The sequence below is a fragment of the Parasteatoda tepidariorum genome, chromosome 8 (assembly GCF_982258835.1).
Source record: "Parasteatoda tepidariorum strain Cologne lab strain chromosome 8, Ptep-v5.0, whole genome shotgun sequence".
Lineage (NCBI taxonomy): Eukaryota > Metazoa > Arthropoda > Arachnida > Araneae > Theridiidae > Parasteatoda > Parasteatoda tepidariorum.
Window position 1 is genome coordinate 64,417,454 of NC_141762.1, and position 11,504 is coordinate 64,428,957.

Here is an 11,504-nt window from a genome sequence, read left to right on the forward strand (position 1 = left end):
TTTGTACTTTGTACACAGCAAATATTCATTATGACATATTATTTCATCAGACAAATCAAGAAAGGAGGAGATAATTTATGTAACCACACAGCGTAGATGCTATAAGGAAGTGCAGACAGACACAGGTCGAGTCAGTCCTGCCAGTAGAAAAGACGTGCCATTTCCATTATGAATATATTATTACACTTTTATTTAGACTATTAGTGTTCCTTTTTATTTACGAATTAGCATTTATTATATTACACTGGCACTAAATTTAAAATATATTTTCCAGAAATCAATTATAATAAAAATTATCCTACAATTTTTTGTTTTGCGGACCATTTGGCGCCCCTTTGCGAGTAGCGCCCGGGGCATGATGACCCCCCTTGCCCACCCCTCACTACGCCACTGGTCCAGAAGTAAAGGGATTCTACCACATGGAATATTTTATGTCAGAATTGTGGTCTGTGTGACCTAGAAGCAGAATTCGAATCGACCAGCCAACGCTAGTATCGAACCTGAGTGACCTCATTGGAAGACGAGCACTCTGTCCCCTGAGCCACTGCGGCTTTGTAAAGAATGATTGCTAAATTTGTTGTTAGAAAAGCACGTTGTTAGATGTTGTTGTTGGTTTATGTCGCCGTAGCTCTCCACAATGGGCCATTGGAGACGGTCTGGGAAACATTTCTAAAGATGATCCGAAGACATACCATCACAATTTTGATTCATCGCAGAGGGGGTGGCTAGACTGCTTCGGTAGCCCGACGACCTGAGCGCGAAGTCGTGCACTTTACGGTAGAACAGTTTAACGAGGACCGATATCGCACACCCTCCGTCCCTTTGCTGGCTGATCAAAGTGGTCACCCACCATCACACTGACCACAGCCAGTGATACTTGACTCGGTGTTCCATTGAGAACCGTGTCTTGACGATCAGTCTACAGCGGGGCGCTCTTTGTTAGAAGAGAAGGAAAAGGACACATGCTATTTTCCAATGAAACTAGATTAAAAGTAAGCATAACGTGCCATGTTGTGCAATAAAATAAAAATGTCTTGTCCCTATATTATGGATCATTCTATTACACTTGCTTGGCTGAAATGGAATACGCATTGAACATATGTTTAAATGGAATTTGCCATTCTAATTTGTGTATTTTGCTCTTTATGCACGCAATTTTTTCATGTGGTCGTCGAAATTTAAATTTTTTTTTAATAGTAGATTTCTTTTTTCCATGGTCCATATAACATGTATAACAAGTTTCATATGCATCCCTCAGCTAAAACAGTTCTGATCAATTTAAGGTAACTTTAATCATAACCCTGCATTAAGTCCAGCCTTTACGGAACACCCTGTAAATAATGAGTCAGCTAATTCTATAAATGGCAGAAAGTTACTTTTTCTCTGTATATAAATTTGCCATTGCGTGTTAGAGCTCTTTTTAGGTTTCAGTAGGGGGGGGGGGGAATGATGAGAAATACATTTTTCTTTTTCTTAAAAAAAAGTTAATGATTAGCTCTGAATAGTTTTCGCTTCAATAATTGAAGTATGAACTACTCGCCTATTCTCTCAATGTTTTAAGATAGAATGTAATAAAAGTTATCGAAGTTTCAGTCCGCTTTAGAGTTTTTCAAGCGTGAAATTGCAATCTTTATACTCAATTTTATCTTTATGTTTCAGGCTGAAAAAGTTTAATAGCTCTCAAAGTCTCCTTATAAGAATTCAACGCTCCCTATTTCTTTACTATTACAGTAAAAGGAGAAAATATGTTTGGCTTCGCAAATAAAATAAAAAAAAAAATGAATATCATAAGGATCAAAAAGTTCCATAATTTTTTTTATTCATTGTTTTCTTGTAACGTCATGTACTTTTTTTTAGCGCTTTTACCCAGATGATTTATAAACATGAGGAAAAAAGCCTTATCATTCTGAGTCATTTTTTCTAAAATGTGAAATTCAATTTTGAAAAAATGCATTTGAAGTTTTATATTCCTTTATTCAGGGTCACTTTCAATTTAAGAATCTAACAGCATTTACTTAAGAGACTGATTAATAAACATGTTGTGATGGATGAAGCCTCTATATTGCTTCGTTCTCAATGTAAATATTTGCCTCCAATCTTCATGGGATTAATTAATTGCGCAAACCTTTTGACTGTTTTGTCTTCAATATAAACATTCGCCTGCCTCCGTCTTCGCATGATTAATAAACAATGCGTGGAGCCTTTGACTGTTTCGTTTTCAATATAAACATTTTCTTCGATCTTCGTTGGATTAAGAAACAATACGTGATGGGTGGAGCTTCTATACTGCTTCGTTCTCAATGTAAACATTTGCCTCAATCTTCGTAGGATTAATAAACTGAATAGTAGGTGGAGCCTCTTGATTGTTTCATTTTCAATTTAAACATTTGCCTCTATCTTCGTCGGATTAATAAACAATGCGAGATGGGTGGAGCCTTTTGACTGTTTCGTTTTCAATGTAAACATTTGTCTCGATTTTCTTGGAATTAATGAAAAATGCATGATGGATGGTGCTTCGTTCTCAATGTAATCATTTGCCTCTTAGTATGAGATTAATAAACAATGCGTGATGTGTGGAGTCTCTTGACTGTTTCGTTTTCAATGTAAACATTTGTCTCAATCTTCGTGGAATTAATAAACAATGGGTGAAGCCTTTTGACTGCTTCGTTTTCAATGTAAACATTTACCTCAATCTTCGTGGAATTAATAAATAATGCATGATGAGTGGAGCCTCTAGACTGCTTCGTTCTCAATGTAAACATTTGTCTCATTCTTCGTAGGATTAATAAGCTGAGTGATGAGTGGAGCCTCTTGATTGTTTCATTTTCAATTTAAACATTTGCCTCTATCTTCGTCGGATTAATAAACAATGCGAGATGGGTGGAGCCTTTTAACTGTTTCGTTTTCAATGTAAACATTTGTCTCGATTTTCTTGGAATTAAGGAAAAATGCATGATGGATGGTGCTTTGTTCTCAATGTAATCAGTTGCCTCTTACTATGAGATTAGTAAACAATGCGTGATGGGTGGAGTCTCTTGACTGTTTCGTTTTCAATGCAAACATTTGTCTGAATCTTCGTGGCCAGAAAAAAAGGTTCAAATGAGATAAACTGGTTTTGTTATGTGAAGAGTTCTGCTTGTTCTTGTGTGAGGAAAAAAAGTCTCAATCTCTCTTCGGTATGTATAATGATATCTTTTGATTTCATATTGGATGTAATCGAATATTTGTACTTAGGCTTAAAGGTCTATTAGCAGTTAAATTTGCTACGTCACAAAATGAAAAAAAAATTTAGCTCAGTTTGTTGCTGTAAATCCAAAGTTCACAATTACAGCCTTTGCTGATCTGCTCCCTTCAAAATAGCTTAAATAAAACCACTAGTAAAAAATTCATATTGATGGTGAGGTAGCTAGAGAGTAAAATATTGAACAGCAGGTGAAAAAAAAAAGTGACCAATTACATTTCATCGATTGATAGGATTTTCACGTACTCATCTCATACTAATCTTAATGCTTGGAGGGCCTAAACTTAAATTTATACAAATGATATTTTAAGTTACGAAATCAAACTCAAAAACTTTGTCTTAATAAAAATACTTTTTCATCGACAAATTCGTATTTCCGACACTCAAAAAGATGATGGTAGTTGCAATCCGGAATTTATGTTTAGAAAAAATATGTAAGGAGAATAGTTCGAAGTTAAGGCTCTTAATGTTAATTTATTTTTTGTGTATTTCGCTAACCTCGAAGAAAGCTGTTTTTCATAGGCTCCGTCGTCGTTTGAAGTGATGCTTTTTTGCAAATAATATGGTATTTCATAATTCTTGAGTAGTTAGCAACAGTTATTCATGACTGTTATGTTGAGTTGAGGCTATCTTTAGCCAGCGCCCTCTATAATTGTTCTAAAAATTGCGCAAACCACAATAACGCATCATCCTCCACCAAAAAAAAAAAAAAAAAAAATCTGAGAAATTTAACCTATATTAAGTTTATTTTTGCATTTGATACAAATAATTTAATGAATAAATGAAATTATTTACATTGATTTTTCGTAATATATAGATTATATAATATATATATTTTTTTTCTTTTAAAGTCATTTATTTGTAACATTTTGAAACATTTTAAAGCATGCAGCTGAAAAAAAAATTATATTATGAAAAAAATGTCTCAAGTTTTAATTATTAATAATGACCTGAAATATAAAATAAAACCACTTATTTTTTAAACAAAATATCAATTTTCTTCCTTTTGTCCTTTTCTCCTTCCTTCACTTATATTTATTTCTTTACATTTCTAAATGACTACCCAGGGAGCAATTTAAGTTCGAAACTATTCCCCAAACCCCAAGTCAGTTACTTAAATCTACGCCACAGTGTCGAGTTTCTATTTCTATTCTGAAGTCATTTTTATTCTATTTTCTACTGCAAAAAAAGAGCATTTAATTGCCTGATTTTTTTTTCTCCCTTCTTTCTTACTTTAATGCTAAGATTTATTTTCATTTTACTTCAAAAAATTAATTAGCAAATTTTCTTAAAATATCTATGTTAATACTAATATTTAATGCTTATTATGGGTGAAAAGTACACCCTGCGAATTGAGAACGAACTTTATTTGAAGAGCTTAGGGAAACGTAATGATAAGCCACATTTTCAATTTTATCAGGAGTGCACCTTTCAGAAAAACACCACGATTTCAACGCAGACAATAAGATGTTTCCATAAGATTTTACGAACACTTTGTCACAGAAATCTAAAAATCAGGTTTTAAATTGGCGTCACAAATTTTAAAAAGTGGCTATAAAAATAAAACAAACGTCAATATTTTACCACTACATACTACTTTTATGCATATTCATTGCTAAGAACAGCAAGCCTTTAAGGTCTTTTGAGAATAAGACTAAGACTACATAATTATAGTAATTTATCACTTGGAGAATTACCAAGCCAATTCGAAATTATTTTTTTTTTAGTAACCATAGTTATAACTCTTGCCCATTTCTGATAGTTCAAAATTTTGATTATTAGTGCTTTCTGAAGATTTTATTTCATTTTATAACAGTCGTTGAAAAGCAGAACCAATTTTGTGTTTACGACTACCAATTTTCAACTCTGTAGCCGTGTAATTTTGAACCTAATCCAGCTTCTGGATCTAGTATTGTGAAAAAATTAGCTTTCTTGGAGTACTTTTTGGTAGAACTCTCCCGCATTTGCTTCACATGGACAGGAAAACATCCCACGATTAGCCTAACGGCAAGGGGTTTCTAACCCATGATAAGTCTACCATTTATGATATTTTACGTTTGCACTGTAGTCAGTGTGAGCCAGGTACGGATAAGGATTTCGGCAAATTGGAGAATTTTAAGAATGTTTATTAACTTTTAAATATTTAAGTCATTTTTCTGTTCTAAAGCCCAGATAATTTCCCATGGCAATATTATATACGTAGTTTGAAATCATCGCATTGCTTCATGTGTAAGGCACTTAAACTATAGCTTTTTTTTTTTTCTTTAGCTACAGAGCTTCGGAAAACAGCGCTAAAAGGGCACTTTATTGCGGGAGAAACTTTTAATTGCAAATTCTCTTTTATCTCCATTGGTGAATTAAAGCTTAGAGAAAAGTGATTTCAAACATGCCTAGAGTAAGCCATGTAGTTTCAAATGTTGATATAAAAAAAATAATTTTAAAATATCAAAAGGCGAACAGATTATTGGAATAGAACTTTCACACAATGTAATTCTAAGTAATTCTCTCATAATTTGTTTGCAATTCGATATTAGGAAAATACATTTTCATAGTATGAAACTTCATGGGTATGTCTGAACTCACTTTTTCTAAACTTAAGTTAATAAATTACTTATGGAGATAAAAGAGAATTAGCCGTGAAGTGTTTCTCTCAAGGGATAGCGACATCTTAAGCCGAGCGTGGACTTAACCGGTTCTGAAACGGTCAGGGACACTAATTCAGAGAGAATTTCGAATTACATCCCAATGAGTGAATTGAAATCCTATCTGACTCGTGTGTGGAACAAAAAAAAATTTTTTAAGCTTTATTCGTTTAATATTATTTTTAATGATATCTCTGAACTAACTAACAATAATAACTAACTTGTAAATTTTTTCTTAGAACGAACTGTTGCTTTTTTCAATTATTTATTTAGAAAAAACATAAGCTCATACTCAACGAACCCAAACCAAACTTCATTTGACCAACTGTCTTCGCCATTTCTATTCCTCAAATCTGTAATTTGATTTCTGTAAGTTTCCTAACATTTAATTTTTTTAGAATGCTTCATCAGATTTTCTTAAAGCCGACGTTACGTAGTTGTTTTTTTTTATTTATTTACTTATTTAATTTTAAGGACCATTCCTTGATTTATAAATGTAAGTCATAAAAGATTCAAACAAAAGTATTAGTTAACTTTAACATCAACCAATCATACCAATACATAACAAAAACGTAGGGAAAATAAAGTACCGTGTAACATTTTTGACGAAAATAATATATATATATATATATATACATATATATATATTTATATATACTGGATATATATATATATATATTTATATATACTGGATATATGTATATATACTGGAAATATATATATATTTCCAATTAAAGAATAATTATCTTAAGATAAAAATATCTTTATAATGCTCTGATACTGCTAAAAAAATCGAAAATGAGTTTGAGATAAAAGAAAGTAGAAAACAAACTTACCGACGTGGAGAAAAAGTAAAAAATACATATACTAATTTATCAGTTAACAAAAATTCGCTAAGAAGAAAATAATTTTAAAAAAAACAGTACTTATAGCTTAAATCGTACAAAATAATTTTAAAAATATATTCGGTAGAAAAAAATATAAAGCCAATTATATTTGAGAAAAATACTAGTTAATAAAAAAAAATTTGAGAAATTAAAGCTACAAAACCCTTAATAGGAAGAATTTAAAAAATAGGAAATATATATATATATATATATATATATATATATATATATATTTAGCGCAGCGCCTAGCCAGGATTGCTTACGGGATAGAGAGCTAGAGTCACATTTAAAACAACCCAGTTTCAAATTTCGGCAATGTCTCAACAATTCATATGCTGCTTTAGGCTCGCGCCGAGCTCAGTGCTGATGTAAAAATGCCGCAAGTTGAAGAAGAATCTTGGGTTAGAATTTCTTATCAATTAGGCTAATTGCGGGAATTTTTCATGGTTTTTTCTCGATGTAATCAAATGCTGATTAGTTGCATCAAAAGCGTTTTTCACGATGACGAATACATAACATTGTTTGATCTTAAAGGTCCATTGTCTTCTGAGGTTTTATTTAAAAATGTCAAATCTAAGGAATTGAACATTGATGCCTGATAATGCGACATGGATTGGTTATTCAACGTCGGGGATGAAATAAAAAAGTAAACATCACCATTAACTGACGAAATTTTTAACTAACTTTGAAATTTTGTTAGGAAAAAAAACTGATTTCCCGAGTAGAATGTAGATATCTAACATTTCTATCCCCTTCTGTTTTTATTTAATAAATTTTTCAAGAATAGCCTTTTGATGAACCCGATATAATTTCATATTTTATTTTACCCTGAAAACATAACTTAATTTAAATAGATGCGAAACACAACTTTCTATTTGTGTAAATTCGTAGATAAAGATGGGATTTGAAAGAACACCATTATAACCAGCCAGACGATTTCAGAAAATACCTTATTACTCTTTCATAATTCTTTTATGACGTTTTTGCAATGTCACAGCTGCTACCGAGAACCAGTTGGCTTTATCTTGATTTCTGAAAAAGTCATTCTATTCTGATATCTTTTCTTCTGTGGGGAGAAGAAAAACTCATATGTATGCATATGCGGCTGGCATTAACTTTGTTCATTCAACAAAAAGAAAATAGGCCATTTAAAGTTTTATGCGTGCCAAGGAAGAATTCGATTTGAGGATTCGATGCCTCTGTAGCCTTCTTTCAAATCGACCCACGGAAATTTACGAAAAATTTCATTTTGAATGGAGCCAGAAAAGCCTTACAAGCTTCCGGACTTAGAATTCGTGCTTAGGATATCTGACAGCCTATTAAAATGAATATTTGGCTTCGGAATCGAATGTTCTTCTCTTTTATGCCCTTTAGGATTCCGACGATTCTATCTTGTGAAAGTTGAGTGATTCTATAGATTTTTTTTTCTTTTGTTCTAGAATAAAAAGAAAAATTGCTACGGAAATAGCGATAGTGAACATGTTGTCAAAACTACAATTTAAATTTAAAAAAAGAATTAATATTCTATTAGACCTTTATTTAACAATTATTATGTAAGATGTACACCGAAGAGCCATTACATTATGACCACCCTGCTAATAACATGTAGGACAACCTTCAGCCCTCAAAACTGCTAGCACCCCCAGTGGCATTGATTACACAAGGTGCTGATAGGTAGTCTGAGGTATCTGGTACCAAGCGCTCACCAACTGGTCCTGCAATACCCTCACATTGCGAGGGGGTAGCGTGGCAGTACGAATTTGGTTTTCCAAGTAGGATCACAAATGCTCTATTGGATTAAGGTCAGGTGAATTTTGGGGCCAAGACATGACTTGAAAGTCACTGGAATGTTCCTCTAACCAATCCACGACGATTCGACCCTTAAGACATGGTGCATTATCCTGTTGGTAAACACCATCCCCAGCAGGAAAAACTGTTGCCATGAATGGGGGAACCTGGTCTGCAACTATGTTCAAGTAGCTTACAGACGTCAGGGATTGTTCTATGAGGATTATGGGTCCTAATGTGCCCCATGAAAACATCGTTCCTGGGCGAGAAACCATGAAAATCTGGGTGAGCCCATTGTTATAAATGGAGGGTGGTCATAATGTAATGGCTCTTTGGTGTATGTATTTAAATTAAACCAATATAACAACTATTAAATAAACAATCCCAAGAATCTGAAGTGATAAGATATTGCCCGATTAAAAACTTCATTCGCCTTAAAAATATACAAATGTAAGAAGAAAGTGGACACTTTTTAAGCGCTTCAAAAATCGGCGGCCATTTTTGAAGCGTTTGAAATAGGTCGACTGATTTTTCATATTTGTATTTTTTTTTTTTTTTGAAGCGCAATTTTCTTCTAGACAATATTTAAAAAAAATTTTACTTTTTTTTTTGAAAAAACCACTTTAGTGACATTTTGCTTATTACAAGGGTGACAGTGAATATGTTGTCAAAACTACAGCGTAAATCTGAAGAAATAAATTAATAAATAATGAATATTCTATTTGACCTTTATTTAACAACTATTATGTAGATATATGTAGTTGAAATGATTCTAGTTCAACAGCTATTTCTTTAAAAGCCACTTTAGAGGTATTTTACTTATTTCAGGGTTTCAATTGATTTGTAAATTTAAAGAAGTGGTATAAGTTTAACATCGATAATTCAATATATTAGTAATCACCATTACGCAGTATAACACGACTTCAATTGTAAAAATAAGGAGTATGTTGCCAAAGAAAAATCATAAAGAAAATAAAGGAGAAAAACAAAACGAGAAAAAATGACCACAGATCTTTTTTTTTTTTTTAATAGCGGGCACTTGGGGTATTACCACAGATCTAGGGTAACGTGTTTTGGTCTGTTTTTCTCCAAAAATGACACATTTCATCATGATTGTGATCCTATAATATTCTTTGCATTGAAGTTTTTCATTCAAATTCACTTTATTAACTTGTTTTTGAATAGTCTAATAGAGACATGTCACCGAACCGGCGAAAATGTAAACGAGAATTAGTTACTAAGAATTAACATAGGGGTTGCAAAGAATATTCTAAAACATATGACTAGCAAAGAATATAGAATCCTTCTATAATCTTTGCTAGGTATATAAATTTTAGTTACTGGTTCTGTTGAACCAGTAAGTAAACTTTCCTACTTTCTACCCCTGTAAAAATATTAAATACTTAATTTTCGATTTGATTATGACATCAAACTTCAATGAATAATAAATCGCTCCTAAGAAAAATACTGAATTCATTCTTCATTATCTCCATCCTTTAATTTTTTTTCTTTCTTAAAACTTCAACTAGAATTCGTATTGATAGTTTTGATATAAAAAATATAAATTTTTAGCGATATTAATTCTTTTCTTTTTAGTCCCGTAAGAAATATCGTAAAAAAACCACTCTTACAAATGACCTCACAATATTGTTCTTTTTAGTGTTATTAGCAGGCATTAAGTTTTATAGCCAGATAAAATTACTAATTGCAGAATGGAGACTTTCAGGAAAAAAATGTTTCTTCCAAATTCTCTAAATGATTTATGCTCACACGCACTATCTCAGTCTTAACTGGTTATTTTACTACACAAATGGTAAAAATTTAAAAATGCCATTAAGATGGGATTTTAGAAAGATAGCACTACTTAAACGTAATAGATATTTTTTTTGCTATAAAGTTATGTGAATATCTTATTTAAGTCTTGCTTGATTACTCATATTCCGTCAAACGCTTAAAGTACTCTTAGTTGCTTACATGCCTCTGAAACTTTGAAACCATTGTTTACAATGTTTGTAAAACAAAGCATACTTCATTGTTTTAGGTTCATCAAGTATACAAAATTAGATTTATTAATCAAAAAATCTCCAAATGTCCAACTGGGATTGGTTGCTTTTATATCAAACTTGCCTTAATTTTTCACAAGTCCAAATACATCTAAATGACATTAGATTGCTAGCAGATCTATCAAACACGCAAAGCTTATTTGATAAGCATCAGGTTCATTAAATATTCAAAGCATATTTTATGACATACAAGTTTGTGTGATCATGAATAAGTACAAAAATTTGCATAATCATAAAATCGGTACACAAATCTACATAATCATGATCAGGTACCCAAATCTGCTGTGTAAGCTTGAGCAGGTACACAAATCTGTATAACAATGATGAACTCGGTACACAAATCTGCGTAATCATGAACAGGTACACAAATCTGTGTAATCATGATCTGGTATATAAATCTGCTGTGTAATCATGAACAGGTACACAAATCTGTGTAATCACGATCAGGTACACAAATCAGCTGTGTAACCATGAACAGGTACACAAATCTGAGTAAATAACAGGTCTGCTTAACAGCAGATATCACAATCCCATTAAATTTTTTACATATGCATTGATTTTAAAAACTAGGTTTAATTGAGAATATTGAGGTCCTTCGCATTGATAGGTCTTTCGTGTTGATATTTCAGAAACTATTACTACTAGTCTAGAATTTTACTTAGAAAGCACTACATTAAATAAACAATAATTTAATGTAGTTAGGTTAAAGAAAATGCTCACAAAGTAAGTAAATTAGCATTTTCTTTCATTATGCTCACATCAAGAAAATGCAGAGCTCTTGCTGGACGGTTCAGTGATGAGTCAACCATTTTCATAAAGTAGCGCACAATAATGTGATGCTTAATAACTATCATAAATTTAAAGTTTCTTCTTATTGTTGTTA